Raw genomic sequence first — 25,206 nt, forward strand, 5'->3', positions numbered from 1 at the left:
GGGAATTCAAATTCAAGTAGAAAGAAAGACAGTTCCTGCCCTTGAGAAGCTTACATTCCAATGGAGAAGGACAACACATAAAAGGAAGCTGAAAAGGGAAAAGGGGATAGTGGGTCAATAGGGACCAAAATGCCTGCCAAGGGGTAAAGGCAGAGGAAGTCCAGAGTGCAGCTTTTTTTTTTTTTTAAATAGTAGCTAACAATTATATAGTGTTCACTATGTACCAGGCACTCTGCTAAGCACTTTACAATTATTATCTCACTTCATCCTAACAACAACCTGAGTGCAGTAATAAAACCTGCTTGGCTTGAGCACTCTCCTCAACCGGAGGTTCTGTCAGGAGCTGTCCAATCAGAGGAAGAGGAAACAGGAGTAGAGAGTATTTCTAATGTGTGAATTCCAGGCCATCAGGCTTCAAGGTGTAAAGGTTTCTGGGGTAGGGTGGAAGTAATCTAGGGTACAGCCTGGTGAGGAATGAAGAGCGATAGAAAGATAATAGGTAATATTTATATAGTTATCAGGCACTTATTAATTGCTTTACAACTACTCATTTGACCCTCTCAACAACTCTGAAAAGTAGGTACTATTTTTATCCTCATTTTACATATGAAGTAACTGAGGCAAACAGAAGTAAAGTGACTTCCCCAGGTCACACAGCTTATAGGTGCCTGAGATAGGACTTGAACTCCGGTCTTCCTGACTCTAAGCTCAGCACTGTAGCTATTCATTGTGCCTCCTAGGTGCCCCTAAGGGACCAGAGTAGTAGCAGCAGCAAGAAGTAACAACAACTCCACTTTTTTCGTTTGGGCAATGGGGGTTAAGTGACTTGCCCAGGGTCACACAGCTAGTAAGTGTTATGTGTCTGAGGCCAGATTTGAACTCAGGTCCTCCTGAACCCAGGGCTGGTGATCTATCCACTGTGCCACCTAGCTGCCTCCAGCAACTCCACTTTCTATGGAGGTTTACAAAGGACTTTTTTCATGAGCCTGTGAGCTAATGAAATAATTATTCAATTTATAAATGAAGAACCTAAGGCTTGGAGAGTCTCAGTGATTTTCCTGTGGTCATACAAAGGTCATACAATCCTCTGAGGCAGAATTTGAATACAGATCTCCTAAATCCAAGCTTCAGATTCTTTCCAAAATTCTCTCTAACCCTGTAGATTTTCAAGAGGAAAAGATATTTATCAGTCTTAAGGTAGTGGATAGGATTTGGTGAATTTTCCAGATGCCTTGAGGCTCCAGGGGTCCAAGACATCATCCTCCACCCTCAATGTCAGAATTTCTTTTATTGCAATTTCACTTCATTAATTGTATTCTAGTTATTTTGAATAATAGAATTTAGAGCTGAAAGAACTGTGTTGATAATGTAGTCTCTTATTTTACAGATGAGGAAACTGGAGCCCAGAGGGGCCAAATTTCCTCAGCTGATAAGCGGCAGAGCCAGAATTTAAACCCAGGTCTTCTGAGATCAAATCTGGTGTTGTTCTAATGCCTTATTCCCAGACCAAGAAAAAGAAATTGTGTTTTACTATGCTGTAGCCTCCTCTGTGCCTACCTAGTAGAGGACCTTCCACATAGTAGGTACTGATTGAATGTGTGATGAATGAATGAATAAATGAATGAATGAATGAATTCCACACAACCTCTTTGGGTTTTAGGAGTCATGAAGTACTTCACATTTTCCACATTATGATGTGTATTTGAGAGAGGGAGAGGGAGAGAGAGAGAGAAAGAGAGAGAGAGAGAGAGAGAGAGAGAGAGAGAGAGAGAAAGGAATAGCTTTAGATTTGCCTCAATAGATGCCCTGACAGTGCTTCCTACTTCCATGATGTGGAATTAACAATTCCCTCACCAGTTTAACATTCCTCTTAAAGGCAACTGTGTCTGCGGATGTGTTTGTTTGTTTTCTAAATCAAAACCTGATTTGTAACCAGCACTCTCCTTCCTCTGCTCCTGATCCCAGATGTGTACCACAGATGTCTATACCATCCACAATGAATAGAGAGACAAGCAGTAAATCGTTCATATTTGACTGTTGCCTCTGGGAGGAGATGTTCTATGCAGTCATTCTGATTGACCTTCTTCTATGGATGGGGTAAAAAATGTTCTCTCTGTAAAGTGGGGGCTGTCTTCTGTCTCTCCCCACTCACTTATGAGTCAGAGATTGATGAACTATTTAACTTGAAGTACCCCCTCTTAGCTTCACCTTTTCTTTCAGTAAGCAAGAGGCACCATGGTGTAGAAGAAAGAATATTGAAGCAAGGGACAGGATATGAGAGCAGGGAAGACATAGGCTTGTGGTAGTTCTGAACGTCTATTTATGGCTTCATAACCATACTTCATAAATTCATTTTTTTTCCATTATGAGATAATATAGAAGCAACCCCAGTTATTTTATTCCCCTCCTCTTCCACTTAGATTAGTAAAATTAGAGGATCATAGATTCAGAAAGAAAGATTAAACACCATCTAATCCCTCCCATTTCAGAGACTAGAAAATTCAGGCTTAGAGAGAAGTGACATGCCTTAGGTAACACAGGAAAGACACTTCATAGCTCACCTAGCCTATATCCTTGATTTTGCAAATGGAGAAACTGATTTCCAAGGAGTTGAAATGGTTTACTCCATACTGCATAATGAGCTCATGGTTAAACTAAGTAAGAACTCTTGTCTCCCAGTTCAGTTCAATGATCTTTGCATGGTATCAGCTCATTTATAACACTACAGAAAGGAAACCTGTCTTTCCTCAGCCCCTCCCTGGCCCCACTGTGGGTGTTTTTGGGTTGAGGGGAGGGGATGTCTCTGCTCTCCAGTAAGATTAAAGATGCCAGAAAAGAGCTTCAGGACCAGCTGCAGCGAGCACTAGCTGGAGGACTCTAACAGGGTATGATTATCACAAACATTAATATCAAAAGAGGTGAGGATTCACAACAGGAAACATTAGCTTCCTCTACTTTTTTTTTAATCTCCTGGTTTCAAGCTAATATTTTTCCAATTGTGTTGTCTTTTTTATCTTTTTTTTCCCAGAGAGAAAAAAAAAATTAAACTACAGATAATAAAGGGTGAGTACATGTATAGTAAGTGTATGTGTGTATCTATATATTTGGTCTCTGCTACTCCCCAGAAAAACTCATTAGTTCTATGTGAAGAGCATTTGATCCTTCACGTAAGTTATCTGTCTCTCCCTCTCCATCCATGTCTCTACCCCATCCCAACTAATTTGCCTCCATCCTCTCTATATCTCAATCCTGTACCATTGTTTTCTATATTTCTCTCCATTTCTCTCCTTCTATTCCCAAATCTCCATTCTCTCTCTCTCTTTCCATTTTCCTCTTTCATTCTTCCATCACCTCTTTCTCTATCCTTCTAGCTCTATACATCTCTCTTCAACCCCTTATCTTCATCTTTCTCCTCTGTCACCCTTACCTCTCCACTTCTCTCTCTCTCTCTCTCTTTCTCTTTCTCTCTCCTGTGCTTATCTTCTCTTTCCTCTATTTGCTCTTCTTTTCCTCCCCTTCTTTCACTTTCATTTTCTAGTAGTTACTAGATACTTGGATGTTTTAATCTTTTGAAAAGATATTATGGCTCAGAAAACCAGGACTTCTAAGATGCCCTTTGGGCCAACCCCACCCCAGTATCCCTCCCTCAATTCCCCACCCCCGGAATATTAGAAGAAACAATTATCTATCACATATTAGAGAGAGAGACAGAGAGGGGTGTCAGTGAAAAGTCTTCATTCTTTGTTTAACCTTTAATGATCTAGTTTGATTTTTTTTTCTTTAACTACTGAAAGAGAAAGCTTGGCTGTGTTTAGCCTGACCTTTAAGAGGTTATATGAACAATGATCATACCCTTGGGTAGAGTCAACATTTAGGACACATTTATTTAGCTCCAATTATGTGCAGAACCCTGTTCTAGATACAAGAGTGGAACACATGGTGATAGTTGTTCACAATAACACAATGGTTTACTTTTCACAAAGGATTTTCCTCATAATAACCCTGTCTTATAGGTAGTGCTGTGTGGCTACGTGGTATGGTGGATAGAGACTGCCAGGCTTGGAGTCAGGAAGACTCCTCTTCCCAAGTTTAAATCTGGCCTCAGATATTTTTTAGCTGTGATGCTGGGCAAGTCACTTAACCCTGTTTGCCTCAATATCCTCATCTGTAAAAGGACTTGGAGAAGGAAATAGTAAATCACTTCAGTATCTTTGCCAAGAAAAACCCAAATGGGGTCACAAAGAGTCAGACACAACTGAAAACAGAACAACAAAATAGGTAGTGCTGATAGATAGTGCCTGTTTCCAGTAGACATAAATAAACAGAGGCTTAGAAGTGACTTGTTCAAGGTCACATAGTCAATTGGTGGCAGAATTAGGATTAGAAGCTTCCAGACTTCTGAAACATTCTGACATTCATAAGTTCAGCACTCTCTATAAACTTCTAAGTGTGAATATATGTGTATCAATTGCTACTAGTATTATTACCATTTATTGCACTATTTCTTCTCATACATACATATCTATACACATATGTATATGTGTGTATATATGTACATATATCAGGGAAAAATATGTGTATCTGCATGTCTATTATATATCTATTATATATAATATATATGCACCAAACATTCACTCATTGAAAGTATGATAGGTGTATGAATGTGTATGTATAGATATGTATTTACATATATATGCACATTTGTGAATATGTATATATGTATGTATCATGTGTATGTACATGTGTATATGTCCTTTGTTCTATTAGATAAATACCTAGGTAAACTTAACCTTTGTGGTCCAGGCATGTATCTTTTGAATATCCCCACCCACCCACCCCCAGGAGAGGAGTCTAGACCTAAGGCTTCATCAGTGAAAGGGTCTCCTTGTATGGAACTCTGTCCATCAAGGCAGGTCAACAACTCATCTGCAACTTAACATCCAGAGAACACAAGTTCTAGGGGCATTGAGATGTTAAATGTTTTGTCCATGGTTGCACAAACTAATTTGTCTTAGAAGAAGCCTAAATCCTCTAAGACCCTAGCCAATCCTCTCTATATTCTGTCATCCTGCCCTTCAAAAATTTAAAATGTACACATCACCCTTAAGACTTAGGCCAAGGGTCTAAAATTACAGCCTGGGGACTAGATTCTGCAGCCATAGGCTAACTTCTACTTCAAACAAGTGCACTAAACTCATCTATCTAAAAGTATTTAGCCCACTCAAAGTTTACCCATCCCTCAGGGCCTGCTTCAAGCCCCAACTCTTTAGGAAGCTTTCCTTGATGCTCTAACCTTATTGATCTCTCCCTTTCCTGGACGTTAAGTTTGTTCATCTGTACATATATCCTACACCGACAAGAAAGATGGACAATAATCCAAGTCCAGAATTGAATAAGAAGAGAAGATTGGGCTGGTTCAAATTAAAGCAACCATGTAGCACTCCCCATGGTCCCAAGCTATGCAACTGACTAGACCATCTTTTTAACATCAGTGTTCTCCTTGTGCATCCTAATGGTTGTAAGACATGAAACACAAGACATGGTCACAGAAGAATCACAACTAGAAATGATGGAAAAGGTAGATCATAGGATGATAGATCAAAAGAATGAATAGATCTCAGAGGTCATCTCATCCAACTCCTTCATTTTACAGTAGAAGAAATTGAGACCCAGAGAACTTAAGTGACTCACCTAAAGTAACACAACTATTAAGTGTCAGAAGTAGGATTTTAACTTAGGTCCTTTGACTCTAGAACCAGTGACCTTCTCATGGTTCCATGCAGCCCCAGCAAAACTCTTATGAGTGTCCAAAGTGTCATCCCAGTCATACATGGACTAGAAAAGGAGGTTTTTTTCATTTGTTATGAGTGAGAGATAACAGACAGACTGAGACTGCACTTGGCATCTATCAAATAGTAAAAGGACTAGAGAAAGGCCTCAAGTTCATTCAGTAGATCTTTTATGGAAGGTTTCTGAAAAGATATAAGTAAAAAATGCACAGGGAGTGGAGAAGGTATAAAGGATTTGTGGCCTGCTTGATTAGAGAGAGTTACCCCAACTGATCGCACAGATATATTGAAGTAATGAAGAAATAACCAAAGGAGAATTGTGGCATTGTGGAGCTGAACATACCACCAAAGACATTCTAATTCTATCCTCCTTTCTACTTTTACAGATGAGGAAACTGAGGCCCAGAGAGGAGAAGTGACTTTTTCAAGGTCTCATAATGAGTAGCAGTATCAAAGCAAGAATTCCTGCCTCCCCATTCAGTGTTCTTTCCATTACCTCATGTATCCCCATCATCCCAGTCACAAGAAAGTAAGAACTTCCTGAAGCTTAATAGAACCCTCTTCAATCCTCTTATACCCCACTCCACATATACACAAAGGGTAGCAGTCCTTTACAAATCACTCTTCTTTCTGTGGAACCCCACACTGAAAATGCCTGTATCATTCAGGAAGGGAAGAAATGAAACATGCACATCCACACAAAACAACTTTTTTTTTTTAATTTCATTAGCATGTGGGAGCTCATGGATTGTAAATATTTACTCCCAGTTCTTTATCTGCAAGGCATAAACACCATGTCAACTCAGCATGGGGTAGCTCCTCTAATGGTTCTGGGGCATCTCTGCCTTTTCATTAGGAGCCATGATGAAGGGTTATGAGTTTCCCTTCAGTAACTCTATGGCTCACCTGCTTCATTTCCCTACCACCCAGCTACTCTGTTGCAACTGTGGGGAAAGCAGGGCCAATAAAGCTGATGAATGCTCCAGCCTCGTAAAGCAGCTACTGAAGCCTGTGCTCTTCTCTGGGCTGTCTTTGGAGAGGTCAAGCCAGCCTATCGCAGGACCCTGTGCTCACGAGGAAAGCTGATCAGCTCCCTATGTCTATGGAGACCGAACCAAGGGCTTAACTTCAAATAAACCAGGAGATACTTCAGTTAAACATAAGGAAGAATTCCTTTACTGCCAGGCACATCCGACTCAGGAATGGGCTGTGGAGGCTGTACAATCCTTTCCTGGGGAAGTGTTAAACTAAACAATGGGTGTCTGGAAACATCCTGAGTAAAACTCATCTTCCAGAAGAGAGCTCTGGGGGGTGGGGTCAAGATAGCAGAGCTCTTGCAGTAGAATCATAGGTGAGCACACATGCAAACACACACACACACACACACACACACACACACATACACACCCAGAATTGAAAAAGTCCTTACAGCTCTCTAAGCCAACCCCTTTATTTTCCAGCCCCCTTTTACAAATAAGGAATCAGGAGCCTGGAGATGCCAAGTGACTTAGTTGTAGTCACACAGGTAGTAAGTACCACAGCTGGGATTTGAACCTCAGTCACCTGACTCCAAATCCAGTGCACTTCCCACCACATGATTCAATGCCAGGTTTTCTGACACCAAGTAGAGCAATCTTTTTCCTACATGACACTGACTTTCACAATTAATATTTATATGGCAACTTCAGATGCCCAGTGGTTGTTAGCAAGGTGAGGAGACTAAGAAGCAGAGAAAGGAACCTTTCTTCCTTATATCTCAGGAATATAAGCATACCACTCCTGGACAGGAGAACTAGTCTGTTCTCTCTGGACTTCATCTGGACTAGGGCTGGAAGGAGACCAGTGCAATCTGCTACTCATTTCCCAAGGGTGTTATTTCACCCCTGCTTCCCAGATAATGTAACTGAGTCACTCAATAGAGCATAAAATAGAAATTTGGCTCCTTATCTATCCCAGGCCCAGCTTTACTATTTTCTTTCTGCAAAAATACATTTTTCACTATCTTATCTTCTAATAAACAATCCTGCCTTGGAAGCCTTGTAGGAACAGTGCAGAATGCATTTAAGAGGCATATTTTTTCCTTCCTCGCTCATTGCTTAAAGGTCTCTGTTTAAAGGCATGCTTTTCATAAAAAGATTCCATTTCTAGTCCGTCTTCCTTTAGAGGAATGGAGGCATTTTTCTTGGGTTGTCCTGGGGCTTTCGACACATCTATCCTGGATTTTTTTTTTTCTGCTTGCTTGATCCACATTAAAAGAGAAGATGCCTTCCTACCTCAATAGTAGTGCATGAGGTTTGGTAGGAGACTGTAGGGTTGTCTCCACCTTTTTGAAAAGGGGGATTTTATAGCTATTGGTTAGAATCCTGTTGCCAAGTCTTCTAAATTCTACCTCTGCTACATCTCTTGCACCCATCACCTTCTCTCCTCTCTGACATCAATCACTCTGCTTCAAGCTCTACTCACTCCCTCATGGACTGTTGCAATAGCCTCTGGGTGATCTTCCTGCTTCTAATAGGTCTATCCTCCACACAGCTAGCAAGATAATACACAGGTCTGACCACATCATTCTCCTGCTCAAGTTAAATGGCTTCCTATTACTTCTTAAACAAACTACAAATTTCAAAGTTTGGCAAGTAAACCTTACACGGTCTGACTCCAGCCTACCTTTCCAAACTTATTTTACATTATTACTCCCCTGAATGCAATCCATATTCCAGCCAAACTGTGCCTGCTTTTTCCTGACTATGGTATTCTATCTGCTGCCTTTGGGCCTAGAATACCTATATCGAACCTCCATCTTTTAGAATCATTACCTTCCTTCAAGGTACTTCCTTCAGATGCAACATTCTATAAGAAAATTGTTTTGAACCTCCACTTTGAGTGCTCTCCCCTTCTTCAAATTATAATTGGATATCCTTACCCATGTGTTATATACACCCAACCTGCCATGCCCAGAAGGTGAGCTCATTCAAGACAGAGAACTTTTTTTTTCCTTTGTGACCAGAAGACCTAGAATAGCACCTTGTACATAAGAGGTGCTTAATAAATGCTTATTGAATTTAATTGAGTCATATTGGTGCTCACCCATTATAAGTTAGCACAAGAATATCTATGCATATTGATTGATATTTGGTACAGACTTGCTTAAGAAATATTAGGCAACAACACTAAGGCAAAGAGAAATAGAAAATTCATGTGTTTCCCTCAGCTATGCCTGAGGTACTTTGGAATGAGTACTAGTCTATTTGTTGAATAGGTTTTTAGTTTTGTTTGTTTATTTGTTTGTTTTTTAATGAGAAACCAAACTTAGGCATTTGTCTGGAAGACTGGGTTCAGTCCTAGGTGCCACATTGCACAAAGATCAGTCAATCAATAGGCATTTATTAAGTACCTACTATGTTCTAGAAAGTAGGCTAGTTCCTAGGGATATAAAGATAAATGTGAGACAGGTCCTGCCATCAAGGAGTTTTTATGATATTTGACAAGCTGGTTTATCCATGAAAAGCATGAGGAGGCTAAAAACCACGTCATTGACAAATGGCTGGAAGCAACTGTGAGTACTTAGACTAAAGAAGAGAATACTAAGGAGAAGGAGAAGAGGCAACAGCAGAAAGAAAGATAACATAGTCATTGTCTTCAATATCTGTTGGCGGGTCATGTGGAAGAGTATTTAGATTTGTTGTCTCCTTCTTCAGAGGTCAGAACTAGGACTAATTGATGGAAGCAACAGAGAGGCAAATATTGAGTAAATTTACCTTCCCCCCTCCCCCAAGCTCTGCTTTCTTTCGGATTTCTCTGTTGCTGAGGTTGTCACCATCTTCCCAGTCACCCAGATTTGAAACCTCAGTGTTATCTTTGATTCTTTGTTTCATTGCAGGGGGGAGAGAGTAAAGGGAAGGGAATAAGCATTTACAATTTACGTAGTGCCAACAATGTGCCGGGAACTGTGCTAAGTACTTTACAAATATCTCGCAACATATCCTCACAAATATCCTCACAAAAACTCTGCAAAGTAGGTGCTATCATTATCGCCATTTTACAATGGAGGAAACTGAGGCAGACAAAAGTTAAGTGACTTTCCTAGGGTCACACAGCTAGTGTGTGGCTAAATATGGATTTGAACTTAGGTCTTCCTGACTTCTGATGCAATATTCTATTCAATATATATAATGCGCCAGGCACAGGGCTAAGTGCTTTACAAATATCATCCCATTTGTTCCTCTCCACAGCCCTATAAAATAGGTCCTGGTATTATCCCCATTTTACAGTTGAGGAAAATAAAAATTAAGTCATTTGCTTAGAGTCACACAGGCTAGATTTGAAGTCTAGTTCGACTCCAGGACCAGTGTTCTAGCCACTGCACCATCTACTCACCTCAAATTTGTTGCCAGATCTTGTCCTTTCTATCGTTACTTCTCTCTTATACGTAACACACCCCATCTACTCATAAAGCTACCACTCTACTTCATGCCCTTGCCTCTTATCATCTGAACCAGGGCGACAGTCTTCTAATAGGTCCCTCTGTCTCAAGAATCTCCCCATTCAAATTAATCCACACCACAGCTGTCAAACTAAGTTTTTTAGATCTGACCATATCTTAACACTCAATAAATTCCAATGAATCCCTGTCACCTCCAGAATCAAACAGAAATTCCCTTATTTAGCATTTAAAGTTCTTGACAACCTTGCCCCCTCTGTCCTTCCCAGAATTCTTATACTTTACTCCTTTCCATGTATTCTATAACTAAGATATACTGACCTACATCCCATCTGACACTCCGTTTTCCATCCTTTAGACTTTGTACTCGAGACATCTAGGTGTCACAGTGGGTATCATCTTCCTCTGAGTTCAAATCTGGCTTCAAATACTTACTAGCTGTGTGAACCTAGGCAAGTCACTTAACCCTATTTGCCTCAGTTTCTTCATCTGTAAAATGTTCTGGAAAAGGAAATGACTCCAGTATCTTTGCCAAGAAAAATCCAAATGGAGTCATGAAGAGTCAGTCATAACTGAAAAATGACTGCACAACAACAAGAAGACTTTGTACTATCTGTTTCTCAGGCCTGGAATGATATCCCTACATATGTCCACTCCTTAAAATTTCTGACTTCCTTCAAGAAGAAGCTCCAATTCTACCTTCCATAGGACACCTTTCTTCAGCTGCTAAAGCCTCCTTCTTTTTACCCATCAGTAGATGGGCATATTTGTATATTACATATACTGTTTGTATATTGCATACACTTATATCTTTATACACTGACTTTCCATTAGAATGTAAGTTCTTGAGAACAAGAACTATTTTTTTCTCTTCTTTGTATCCCCAATACTTAACACAATGCCTGACATATAATAAGGACTTAAATGCTTGCTTACTAACTAAGGAAAAATAAAACAGGCAATCTTTCAGGTAATAAGTCCTCTGTCATGGGGCTATTCAAGTAGAGTCTGGATAACCATATTTCAGGGATATTGTTGTGGTGATTCCTGCATTTAGTTGGAATTTGGGCTAAATGTACCTCAAAGATCTCTTATGATTCTAAGACTATGTCTCTGTGATAATAAAGAATAAGCAGATGATAATGTATACAGAAAGCAAGAGCATTTTTATGGGTCATGAACAAATTATGCTGGACTAAAACCATGCTAACTGCAGATATTTAATGAGAGAAAGAGCTAAAAATCATTTTCCCTTTCATCTCTTACATGCTATGTGTGATATTGTAATGTTCTGGGTCCTAAGGTCCCTATTATCTTTAGCATCATATTTTGTGTTCTAATATCTTACCTAGTAAGATCCCTTCCAGTACTAACATTCCATATTCTATATTCTGGAATTCTATGTTCTAAAGTTACTTTCCTCTCTAACCTCCTGTGATGTTATAAATCCAGGTCAGCTGTAAAGAATGTCTAATGTTGACTTGGCATCCTTCAAATTGTGTTCACTTAGGAGATTTCTGAAGATTTTTCTCCAGCCCACCCTTTCTTACTTGCCTCCCAATAAATGGCCCTGGTCTCTATCATCCCCTTTTGGATTACTCATTGTGAGGAGAAGAACAAAGAAGAGAATGACACAAAAAGTTCCCTTTCTCAGGGTGGTCAAAGAGAAAATGCTGAAAAAAATGGTAGTTTAAGTCTCTGTCAAGAGATATCTACAAATGTAATTAGACCCAGTTGGGGACTTTGGCAAATTCCTAGTAGAGATCCATGAAGGAAACAGCCTATAACCTCCCTTTGCCTTCCCCTAGGAGTCTGCATGTCTCCAGGATTGGACTCCTGCCTGCCCAGGCTGAGGCCTTTGGAGCTCTGAGAATTCAATTTCTCACTTACAGCCTGGGGTAGATGAGAGGGTCAATAGGTCTTTCTGCTCCTGGAGGAAGCAAGAGAAGATTAATCGGAAGACAGAAATATGACGGCTGGGCAGCAGGAGGAGATTTATGAGAGTATGAAATTCAGGCTAAGGTCTTCTGTTCTTATTCCTATCTATCTGCCTTGAGTGTAACAGAGAATCCCATCACTGAAAGAAACTTCCAGAGTTCATCTGGTCCAGTCCCCTACCTTCACAAAGAACTGCCTCTGAGCCACTCATGGCCCCATTCTGTAATTAAAATATGTAGGCCCTTGTGCCAGACTTTAGTAGTGAAGAGGAGCCTGAAGCTAGGCCCATCATACTGAAGCTCCTTAACCATTCATTGAGAATGAGAAAAACCCAGGTACCAAGAAAGGAACTTGGTAGCAGAGAAACATGGCAGTTATCAGAACTGTAATAATAATAGCTAACATTTCTATAATTCTTGTTTATAAAGTGCTTTGTGTACAACTCTCCTACATAGGTAATGTTAGCACTAATTGTCCACATTTTAAAAAATAAGAAACTGTTGGTCAAAATCTTACTCAAGATCATAATACTAACAAGTGTTGGTGTCCATTCTCAAATCCAGGTCCTTTGTTTCTAAGTCTGGCATTCTTTCCACTATGCCATTCTGTGGGATTGGTCAAAGGACAGCTAAGCAAGAACTTAGTGGAAAAGAAGAGATTTGGAGTTTACAAAAGCTGGGTTCAAATCTCAGCTCTGTTTCCTGCTACTAAAATGAAATTGGGGAAGTCATTTAACCTCTCTAGGCCTTAGTTTCCAATGCTAACCTCAAAAATCCATTTCAACTCTAAATCTGTGGTCTTTGACCAAATGACTTGATGTTGAAAAGCTGAAATATTGGTTTTGGTCCTTGTACCTACTCAGGGTAGAATTGATCCTACAGGTGAGAGTTCCCAGATGAGAAGTTTGGGTGGCTTCACGGACAAGAAGCCAAGGGATGACATACAGGCAATTCATGTCTTAGAAGTACATTTGTAGGACCACAGTTTATGACTATGGAAAAAAACTTTCAAGATTGCATCCTTCAATTTATTGCGGAAGGAATTAAAGCCTGAAGAGAAATGAGTTACTTAAGATCACACATATTTAATGATCAGTCTGTCTGATGAGGCTCTACACGTAGCTGAGAAAAGAAGGAAAAGGAAAGGGAAAGGAGAAAGGGGAAGGCATACCCAACTGAATGCAGAATTCCAGAGGATAGCAAAGAAAGAAAAGCAGTTTTTGTTTTTTTTATGAGCAATGTAAAGAAATAGAAGAAAACAATAAAATGGAAAAGGCAAGAGATCTTTTCAAGGAAATTAGAGACATCAAGGAGAAGTTTCATGAAAAAATGGGTATGATAAAAGACAAAAATGGTAGAGATTTAACAGAAGCAGAAAAGGTTAAGAAGAACTATACAAGAAATATCTAAAGTCACTGATAACCACGATGATGTGGTTACAGAACTAGAGCCAGACTTCATGGAGAAAGAAGTCAAGAGGGCCTTAGGAAGCATTGCTAACAATAAGGTGAGTGAGGGTGATGGAGTTCTAGCTGAGCTATTTAAAACTCTAAAAAATGATGCTGTTAAAATTCTGCACTCAATATGGCAGCAAATTTGGAAAATTCAACAGTGGCCACTGGATTAGAAAAGATCAGTTTCTGTACCAATCCTAAAGAAAGGCAATGCCAAGGAATGATCGAATTATTGAACAATTACACTCATTTCATACTCTAGCAAGGTTATCTTAAGATTCTGAAAGATAGGAGTGAGCAATATATGAACCAAGAATTACCAGAAGGGCAGGCTGGTTTTCAAAGAGGCAGAGAAACTAGAGACCAAATTGCCAACATTCACTGGTTAACAGAGAAAACAAGGGAGATCCAGGAAAAAAAAATCTACTCTTGCTTTATTGACTACACTAAAGCCTTTGTGTGGATCACAACAAAAATGTGGCAAGCCCTAAAAGAAATGGGAGTACCAGCTCATCTGACTTGTCTCCTGAGAAATCTATATAAGGACCAAGAAACAACAGTTAGAGCTGAACATGGAATAACTGATCAGATTAAGATTGGAAAAGGAGTATGACAAGGCCGTATATTGTCACTTTATTTATTTAATTTGCATGCAGAATACATCATGTGAATTGCCAGGCTGGATGAATCAAAACTTGGAATTATGGTTTCTGTGAGAAATATTAGCAATCAAATATGCAGATGATATCCCGTTGATGGTAGAAAGGGAAGAGGAATTAAGAAGCCTCTTGATGAGGGTGAAAGAAGACAGTGTAAAAGCTGGCTTAAAGTATAACATTAAAAAAACAAAAACAAAAACAAAAAAAAAACAACTAAGATCTTGCTAACTGGTCCCATCACTCCCTAGCAAATAGAGGGTAAATGGAAGCAGCATCAGATTTTATATTCTTGAGATCAAAGATCACTGCAGATGGTGACTGTAGCCATGAAATTAAAAGATGCTTGCTCCTTGAAAAAATCTAGACAGCATAATAAAAAGCAGAGACATCACCTTACTATATGTATATACACCTATATGTCCATATAGTTAAGACTATGTTTATTTCCAGTAGCAATGTATGGCTGTGAGAGTTGGATTATTGGGAAAACTGAGCAACACAGAATGAACGCTTTTGAATTGTGGTGCTGAAGAAGGCTTTTGAGAGTTCCTTGGCCAGCAAAAATGTCAGATCAGTCAATACATAAAGAAATTAATTCAGGCTATTCACAGGAAGGTTAAATACTGAAGGTTAAGCTGAAATACTTTGGTCACATAATGAGAAGATGAGACTCATTGGAAAAGACCCTGATGTTGGGAAAGATTGAAGGCAAAAGGAAGTGAGTACAGGAGAGGATGAGATGGATAGATAATCTCATGCAAGGAATGAATATGAACTTGGACAAACTTTGGGAGGCAGTAGAGGATAGAAGGCCTGGCGCTCTATGATCCATGGGACCAGAAAGAGTCAGACATGACTGAACAACTGAACAACAAAAGCGAAAGTTTCAGACTCAAAGTCTATATTTGATTTATGGGTTTTTTTTTGTTTGTTTTTGTTTTGTTTTGTTTTGTTTTGTTTTGCCTAGGCCTGTGAACTCACTAATTGTAGTAAGGAAACTCCCTCGTCCTTGCCTGGCACATAGTAGACACTTAATAAATACTTATTGAATTGAATTGAACATGTTTTGCAACTGCATTGAATTGAATATGTTTTGGAACTTAGAGTCCTAAGGAATTTCCTCCAGCACTGAGACATTAAGAGAATTGTCAAGGATCTCACAGTCAGTATATTTCAGAGGTGAGATTTGAACCCAAGTCATCCTAACTTTGGGTCTTCATTGACTATGCAACACTGTCTCTTATGGTTTATGTTTATCTCAGGGAACTATTTGTCCTACCCCTCCCAATATCATTGTTTTTCTTTGTTTGTCTTTAACCATAAAATAGGCAAATGACCTCATGTCCCTTTGGACAATGGGCTACATAGTATAATTTATGTGTATATTAGATAGGTCAAGGGGCTTGAGAGGCAGGGAGAGTGAGACAAGCAGCCCCATGTAGTCAAATAGTTTGACATTCCTGGAATAAGTGATCTTTTAACTCTAAGATTCCATAATTCTGTGAAGCTAGGTTATTCTCAGGCCCTTCACAGGACCAATTAACCACTAGCATGCAAGTGGTCACTAACCAGTACCATGGAAATGATTCTGGATTTGGAAGCTCTGAGATTTACTAGTCATGTGACCCTAGGTAGGTCATTTCTGAGCTTCACGATCCTCACCTGTAATTATACTGAAGTGAGAAAAGCACTTTGTAAACATCTATCAAAAATAGAGCTGTAACATACATCGATGTAACAAATTCCCATACAGTTTCCATCTTTGGCTTAACTAGGTGTGCCGCGTTTGCAAAAGGGAAAGGACCAGACTGACAGGTGAGAGACATGTGTTCTAATCACAACTCTGCTGCTAATTAGCAGTGCAACCTTGGGAAGCCACTTAAAATTCTCTGGGCTTCCGTTTCCTCCTCTGTAAAAAGTCAGAGCTGAACTAAAAGACCTTTGTTTCTTTTCAGTTCTGAAATTCTGTGATTCTGGGCCCTGGATTCTGTATGATCTTAGCCAAGGTCATTTCACCTATCAGAGGACAATAACCTCTGTCTACCTCACAGGGATTGAACGAGAAAGAAAGTACTTTGTAAATGATCAATGTGAGCAGCTGTTGTATTCATTACTGGTATGAGTATGATTTTGGCCAAACTATGGAAAATGAGATGAGTGTCAGAAGTTTGCTTTTAAATATCAGAAGTTGCCAACCTAGGACATAGGAATGAAAGGAAGATTCTAAGGAGAGATGTTGAGGGTTTATGCCCTTCTTGGCCTTAACAACTCGAAGATAGTCCTGCTGTCCTTAATATTGGTCAATTCACTTCATTCTGGAGTATTTGTTCAAATTTGGGTGCCATACTGGGGAGAAGACATTGACATGTTGGCAAATGTCCTGAGGAAGATGGCCATGGGATTTTTAACCTGAGGAAGAAAAAACTTAGGGAAGAAATGATAACTGTCTTTAGATATAATGTAGAAAAAGAGCTGTCTTCAGGATTAGTTGTTCTGCTAGGCACCAAAGGAAAGAGCTGGAAGAAATAAATGGAAGCTGCAGAGAGGGCAGATTTAGGCTCCATGCAAGGAAAATAAGACTTGTCCAAAAATGAAATGACCTGTCTTGCGAGGTAGTGAGTTTCCTATCACGAAAAATATTCAATTAAGGCTGGATGACCACTTGTCAGGGCATTTATAAGGGGATTTATGTTCAGGTCTGGATAGGACTCAATCACCTCCTTGATTCATTCTAGATCTGAGAATCTATGAATCTACACAATCAATGCCTAGAAACCAGTTCATCCCCTACTTGGTACCTGGGGTCTACCTGTCACCAAAGGACAGCTTGACTTAAAACTTAAAAGTTAGTCACAGAAACATTTTTTTAGTTGAAAAACATGGAAAGTTCGAAAGCAAGGATGCTAATGTAAAGAAAACCCACTATACTGTTGAGATCCCCCTAAAAGGGAGACTTAAATTAACTAATCCATTTTGAATACAAAAGCATTAAATAAATATATTTGGGTATATGTTTGAATATAAATATGTGTTGAATTCATGTGTCTTTAATGACTGAATTATTTTCCCATTTCCCCTAAGCATCAAAGCAAGTCAGCGAATATTTATTAAATGCAAACTTTGTGCCCTGGTACTGTGCTAGTTGCTGTACAGGATATAAAAAGATCAGCACCAGCTGATGTTTATTTATATTTTCAGCTCACAATGGTGCTTTACCTGCGTATTATTTCATTGCATCCACATTTGAGATAGATAAGGCAGGACTTAATGTCCCCATTTGACAGATGAAGAAAATGAGGCTCAAAAAAAAGTAAAGCAGCTTACCTAAAATTACACAGCTAGTGAGTGGCTAGTGCACAAATTGAGGTCTTCTGACACCAAAGTCCATGGTATTTCCACTAGGATCACAGATTCAGAGCTGATAGGAACCTTAGAGGTAATCTAGCTAAGATGCTTCATTTTATATGTTAGAAAACCAAATACCAGAGGGGCCAAGTGATTTATCCAAGGTCAAACCAGTAGTAAATGAAGCAACTAGGTGGCACAGTAGATAGAGTGCTGGACCTGGAATCAGGAATTCTTGAATGCAAATGTGATCTGAGACACTTAAGTGTGTAAGCCTGAGCAAGTCATTAGCCTATGCCTGCCTTAGTTTCCTAGTACGTAAAAGAGATAATAGGGGCAGCAAGGTGGCGCAGTAGATAGAGCACCAGGCCTGGAGTCAGGAGGACCTGAATTCAAATCTGGCCTAAGACACATAACACTTACTAGCTGTGTGACCCTAGGCAAGTCACTTAACCCCATTGCCTAGACAAAAAGAGAGAGAGAGAGAGAGAGATAATAATATCACCTACCTCCCAGGATTGTTGTGAGGATAAAATGAGATATTTGTATTTGATTTGTTTAACCTTGGACAAGTTACTTCTCTCTGGGCTGCAATTTCCTCCCCAGTAAAAGGAAGGGTTTGGTCTAAATGACCCCTAAGTGACCCTCTGAATCTCAATCAATGATTCTATAAAGTCTAAGTCCTAAATAGGAAGAACCCTGGACCTAGGGGTAGCAATCGGTTCTGAGTCTCTGTTCTAACACTTATTCACTGAGTTACTTAGACAAAGTCACTGAACCTGTCTGGGCTTCATTTCTTCATGTCTAATGACAGGGTTGTGCTCAAAGGTTCTTAACCCGGAGGCCATGAGTTTCTTTTTATTTTTAGTATTTTGTTCATTGTGTTCTAATATGATTGACTTTTTTTGTAATTTTACGTATTTTAGTTTTTGCACTTAAAAACATTATTTTGAGGTGTCTACAGGTTTCACCAAACTACAAAAGGGATCCATGACATTAAAAAAAAAATAAAGATTAAGAACCTGGATGATCTTTTAGGTCTCTTCTGTTTCTATACACTAGCTACGTGACTTTGAGAAAATCATATAATCTCTCTCTGAGTCTATTTCCCCATGTGTAAAACAGCGGCAATGATCCCTAGTCTGCTTAGCTCACAGGATTGTCGTGAGAACCGATTGAGATAACTTATAGAAAGTATCTTATGAATACTAAAGTATTATATAAATATATGTTGTCATTATAATCTCCTGCCTTTTTTCAAGGTGGGTCTCAAAGCCCCTCATTTAGCATGGCTCTATAAAAAGTTAATGTATTCAATTGGACTGTGAGAACAGTCACTACTCAAGTCCACCCCACCAAGCCCTGTTTTAATCAGATGTGTGGGTTCTTCGTTCATTTAATGAAGTACAGGAGACCTCCAGTAATATCGCCTGTATAATTGACATGGTTCTCTGGGAAACATTATGCTTTATAATGAAAATACTGTATATAATTAGACTCTAATAGGAAGAAAATAGTAATTAGCCAGAATTAACCGAACTGAGGCAATCAAGCAAACAAAGGTTATCCTCGGGAGAGGACCCTTCCGAGTTCAAACCCACGTCCTATAATTGTAAAGGAACCCAAGTAATTAAGGGTAATTTTTTCCCCCTGCATCAAATAGGAACAGTTTATTGCTGAGTAGCAGAATGAGCCAGGCAAAGACCTGAAAGGGTTATGGAAAGTCACAAACACATAGGGAGTGAGAACAAGTTAGAAGATCATAGAATTCCAGAACTCAAAAGAACCTTAGAAGAATGTAGAATGTTAGAGTGAGATGGGCCTTAAAAATACAATGTTGACGCATAATACCTAGGATGTTGACACAGAATGTTAGAATATAGAAAATTAGAGCTTAAAACATCTTACCCAGGAGTTGAAAAGGACCTTTAATATGCTCTCTTGCAAGCCCATCATTTTACAGCTAATGAAGCTCATCATTGAAATGACTTGCCAAAGGTCATATAGCTAGCAATAGAGCTGGAATTAGAGGCCATGTCTCTTTGCACTACACCACACTGCCTCCCCCAGGCTCTAGGGAAAGACGAGCCCTACGAAGGATGCCAATGATGGCTTACTGATTTGTAATCTCCTCCCTGAGAATTTCATCTGACTGCAGACAGTTCCAAGCAATCCAAAGTAGAAATGAAGTGTTTTACACTTCAGGGGCTGTCTGGGCATTGTCGACTTCCCTGGAGCCACAGAGCACTGTGTTTTGATTTGAAATTTTAAATGCCAGCAAGAAAAACTTTCTTATCAGCAGGAGAGAAGCATATTCTGCCTGGGACTGGAAATTCAGGGTCCTTTGGTTTGTGTCACCTTGAGGACAAGTTTTCAGATGAGCATTTTGGAAATAGAGGTCAGAGGTGAGCACTGAGTTCTCAATCAAGCCTGGACCAACCGGGCCCAGGATCAGTTGGATAGCCATGTCTGCATTTCCCAGTCCTTTTGCAGAGGGTCTGTTAGACTGAAGGACAGTTCTGCTGACTTTAACAACTATCACTTTCTCCCAAGAATACTCTGGGAAACTTGAATAATATCCACTTTAATTAGGATCATTTTCACACCTATCTTGGGATTCAGAACTGGAAGTGATCTTTGAGATCATTCTTCCAATGTCCTCATTTTAGAAATGATGAAATGGAAGTCCATGGAGTTTACCTCATTTGCTTAATGTCCCACAATTAATGCATAAGAATTAGAACCCAGGACCTCTGACAGGGTTCTTCCCAATATACCATACTGCTTCTATCCTGGGCCTCCATTTATATTATTAAACCCACTTAATACCAAATTATCAACAAGCTAGTTCCTCACTAAGTGATTCTATTTGAGTGCGGTAAGATTCGTAAGATGTTTCCAAGAACCACACACACTCCTGGGAGTCTCTCAATAGCTATGACAGTGGCCCTAATGGAAAATTATTTCCTATAAAGAGAAACTAATTTAATATTTTCAGGTATTATGTAAGCAAATGTCAACAGAGACAGAGGTAAGACAATTCTAACAAGCAGCCATCAGGGTTCAGTACCCCAGCAGAATCAGAAAGCATTTTGTTCCAACTATAACAAAGGAGAGCTTTGTTTCAGGCATAAGTAAGGAATAAGACTGACTGTTTAACAAACAGACCCTCATCGACACAGGTAAAGGAATACAGATTCCCTTCAAATGAGTTTGTCCCCTCCAAAGGCATTACTAGCTTTTCTGAAGATCCTGTCCCTGCTTAGACTATACCCTCAACCTTTTTTTGGGCATAATCTTCAAAGCCAGGTCACCATCCACAGAAGATATTCTTGTAACTTTATAGTTGGGTATATATATTTTTATATATATATATATATATGTGTGTGTGTGTGTGTGTGTGTATACATATGTATGTATATGTGTGTATGTATGTATGTGTATATGTATGTGATATATATATATATATATATATATATATATCTCACCTTCATTTCCAAATATATCTTTCCTCTTCTCCCCTGGGGGGGGGGGAGGAACAGAGAAGGAGGAAAGAGAGTGGGAGCATAGCAACAGAGGGAGAGAGAGAGACAGGGAGACAGACAGAGCAAAAGAGAGATAGAGAGACAGAGAGAGAGACAGGGACAGACAGACAGACAGAGACAGAAAGACAGAAAGAGCAGTCCAATAAAATTAACGTAGCAATGGAATTTGACAGTATATTTGATGGTCTAATACCATAACTCCTCCCCCCCCTTTTTATAGAAGGGAAGAAGAATGTATGTTTTCTTCTTCAGGTGTTTTTGTTTGTCTGTTTAGTTTCATCCTGCTTTAAGGCTAACAAAGCACGTTCTTCACAACAACTACGTTTATTAGGACCTTGAAGCCATTGAGTGTGAGAGAGGAAAGGAGAGACAGCAGTGTGTCAGCAAGTATGATTCTCTCCCAATGTTCTACCTTAGAGATAGTGGGAAGAAGCTACAAAGTTCAACAAGGATCTGCTATTCCACATGTCAACATTAAGGAGTATTAGGAAGTAACCTCTAAGCTAGTGAGTATTACTTTCTGTTTTGGGGAAGCAGCCTGAGAGCTATGAGTGAAGGTCACCAACTGGGAGAAGAGAAAGTAGTTATAGTGTCCGGTGCCTAGCATATTGTTGTACACACAGTAAGTACTTAACAAATACTTATTGATTGGTTGATTATGGTGATGGTATGTTGTGATTGTGTTCTTGAGAGTATAAAGCTAAGAATACATGGCAATGCATTTGAAACGTAAGCTGAAGCAACAGGAGCTTGGGAATGAGTGTAAAATAGAGATTATGAAGCTGTCCAATGCTCCATCCATCTTTGTTGTTGTTGTTCCATCGTTTTCAGTCATGGCCAACTCTCTGTAACCCCATTTTGGATTTTCTTGGCAAAATATTTCAGTGGTTCACCATTTCCTTCTCCAACTCATTTTACAGATGAGGAACTGAGGCAAATAGGGTTAAGTGATTTGGCCAGGGTCACACAGCGAGTAAGTGTCTGAGGCCAGTTTTGAACTCTTGAAGATGAGTCTTCCTGACTCTAGACTGGGCACTCTGTCCCTGCACCACCAAGCTCCCCATCCATGTATAGCATAAATACGAAAAGAGGCAACTGAGGTGAAAAGTTGGAACATTAAATTCTGGCCCATGTAGCCTAAATGAATTGTGTTTGTGGGTCTCATGCCCCAGCTGATCAGTGTTCAGGTTCAAATCACAAGGTGCTGGGAGTGACTTTACATGAGAGACTTACAAGACTTCAGATGTTTAGTGAAGGATATATAGGACTGAGTAGTAGTCAGAATATCCTCAGTCTATTTCCTTGGCCTTGAAATGGCAGCTCCAGTCAATAGTCAGCCCTGCTACTTGGCTTCACTGATGTTTTAGATATGCTGGGGACTCTACCTACCAAAGGGGACATAAAAGGCATTTATATGACACTTCAACATTTGAAAATTGCTTTATTTTTTTATATTATCTCATTTGATCTTCAGAAGTCTATGAGGAAGGTACTGTTATCCCTATTTTATAGCTAAGGAAACTGAGGCTGAAAGAAGTTAAGTGTTTGCCCAGGGATGCAGCTGAGAAGTGTCTGAGATAGCATTAGAGCTTAGACTGACTCCAAGTGTACTACTATGCCACTTTATGGTAGCACTCACTATGCTACTATATGCTTCCTGATTGCCAGCCGGACATTGACTCAACACTACATTGTTCTATAGAGTCCCTCAGTGGAGGATATATGGAAAAACATTGGCACTGCCCTTAGGATTCCACTAGCGACACTTTTACTGCAAAGTAGAAGGGAGGTGATAAAAGAAGTAGGGACTAGAAAGGGGGAGAAGACATGACATGACCAGCATGTCTAATGGAGTGGAGGGAGATAAATGGGGCTTTTTTTGTCAGTTACATGATACCTCAGGGAAAGGGTTTCAGGAGCCAGGAGAATATAATTCTGCAAAACTTTATACATAAGTGAAATGACCTCTGGATCCTTCAAGATCTAAGAATGAATGGTGTGTGCCACTCATAATGCTGTTTATGGAGTTTATCCTAATGGTTTTCCCTCCCAGGGGTCTTCTGATATCCTCTTCTTTTCTTTCTTGAGTGGAGATTGCTTCCAATCTAAAGCACTAAAGTACTAAGTATTAAGTACAGGGCAATATGATACTCAGTCAGATAAAGAAGGCAAGGATTATTCTTCCCACTTTACAGATAAGGAAACTGTGCCTCAAAGAGATAAAGCAATTGGTCCACAGATACACAATTAATGAGTGTCCTTAGGTATGAAGTCAACCCAGATCTTTTGAGGGCAAGTCAATGTTCTCACTAGGCCATACTACCTCTCCCCATATAACTAAATACTATCTTTCTACTTCGCTAGCTTTGTCAATTAGCCAACAGTGTGACTGCAAGCAAATAACACAACTTTCTCTAGGGCTCAGTGTCCTCATCTATAAAATGAGAAGATTGGACTAGATCATCAGTGTCAAACTCAAACAGAAATGGGAACCACTAATCCCACCATATATAAGGATTTCTTTGGGCCATATATTGACTTAGAAAACCACATATTAATGTTATCCCTCTTCTATTGTATTCTTATTTATTTTGTTAAATATCTCTCAATTACCTTTTAATTGAAATTGCAGGCAAGTGTTTGATACTTCTGGACCAGATGAACTGTAAGGTTTTTTCTCCTCTTGAAATTTGTGACCCTGTAATGCACCTTACTCACCAAGCTTGACTTTGAATTATTTCAGATTATTTCTAAAAATCAAAGCCACTCTCAAAAGTTTAAAAAAAATGCCATCACTAAAGATAGTCAAAAGAATGTGCTACAAGTTCTGAAGATGGGAGTTTAGATATGGTCTGAACAATGTTGGCATCGCTGAAAAGAGTATATAGTTTTCCTGGGAGACTTCTTTGAAGGAGATAGAACTCCTCAGAACATAAAAGTTTTGGGCCATTTGTTAATTGGTCACATTACTTTATAGTTACTCTCCTACTGCCTACCTAGCAATCGAAACAGAAACAGGTCTGTTCCAAGACAAATGAAAAATAAAATAAAACAAAAAACATGACATGATTGTCAGAACCCAGTCTGGTTGAGTTTAAATGAGAATGAGTTGAAGGAAAGGGAAGGATTCAGCCAGGCTTGTGCTGGAACCAGCTCAAAAATCAAAAGTCTGTTGTTAAATTTTCATTGTAAGCATTTACATTTTGACAATCAGCAAACACTACAAACCAGGACTTGACTTATTAGATTGTTGATGACCTAAACTAAAAAAAAAAACATGGATAAAATGTTAATAAGGAAGATTAAGCTTTAAAGTGCATGGGTCATCTTTTTTTTTTTAGAGAGCTGGTTGTTAAATATTTATCAGCACACCACTGGATGCAATAGGAACAAAAAACTATATCACACAGAGACTGAAGAAGTGGGAATGTTGAACTTAAAGAAAAGACTTATGGGGAGAAGGCACATTAGCTGTCCTCGAATATGGAGAGTGCAATACAAGATGAATCAGATTTTTTTTTTTGTGACAGATAGTAGAATACAGTGATATAGTTACAGAGGAATACAGTTGATTTCAGTGTAAAGGAGAGCTTCTTAGCTATTATAGCTTCCAAAAAGGCAAAGCAATGTCTAGTGCAGTGCTATCAAACTCAAATAGAAATGGGTGCCACTAAATTGTACATACGGCTCCCTGCGAGTGGCATATTGACTTAGAAAATCACACATTTATATATTTCTTTTTTATTAATACATAAACACATTAAAATATAATAAGAATTACATTTTAATCTGGTTCTGGAAGCATTTGAGAATGTTGTGGGCTATGTATTTGAAACATCTGATCTAGAGGATAATTTCCCCCTTCCCAGAATTATTTAAGCAGCGTCTGGATGACGATTTGTCAGAGGTGGTGTAAAGGCGATGCACGCTTTAGGTGGGTATAGAAAGAATCAGAAAGGTAATTTCGTCTCTATCTTGGCTTCAGAAGCTGCTCTGCCCCTGCTGGTCCATGGAGAATACCAACATAACAACTGAGTAA

The sequence above is a fragment of the Vombatus ursinus genome, unplaced genomic scaffold (genome assembly GCF_900497805.2).
Source record: "Vombatus ursinus unplaced genomic scaffold, bare-nosed wombat genome assembly UNPS02014786.1, whole genome shotgun sequence".
Taxonomy (NCBI): Eukaryota; Metazoa; Chordata; class Mammalia; order Diprotodontia; family Vombatidae; genus Vombatus; species Vombatus ursinus.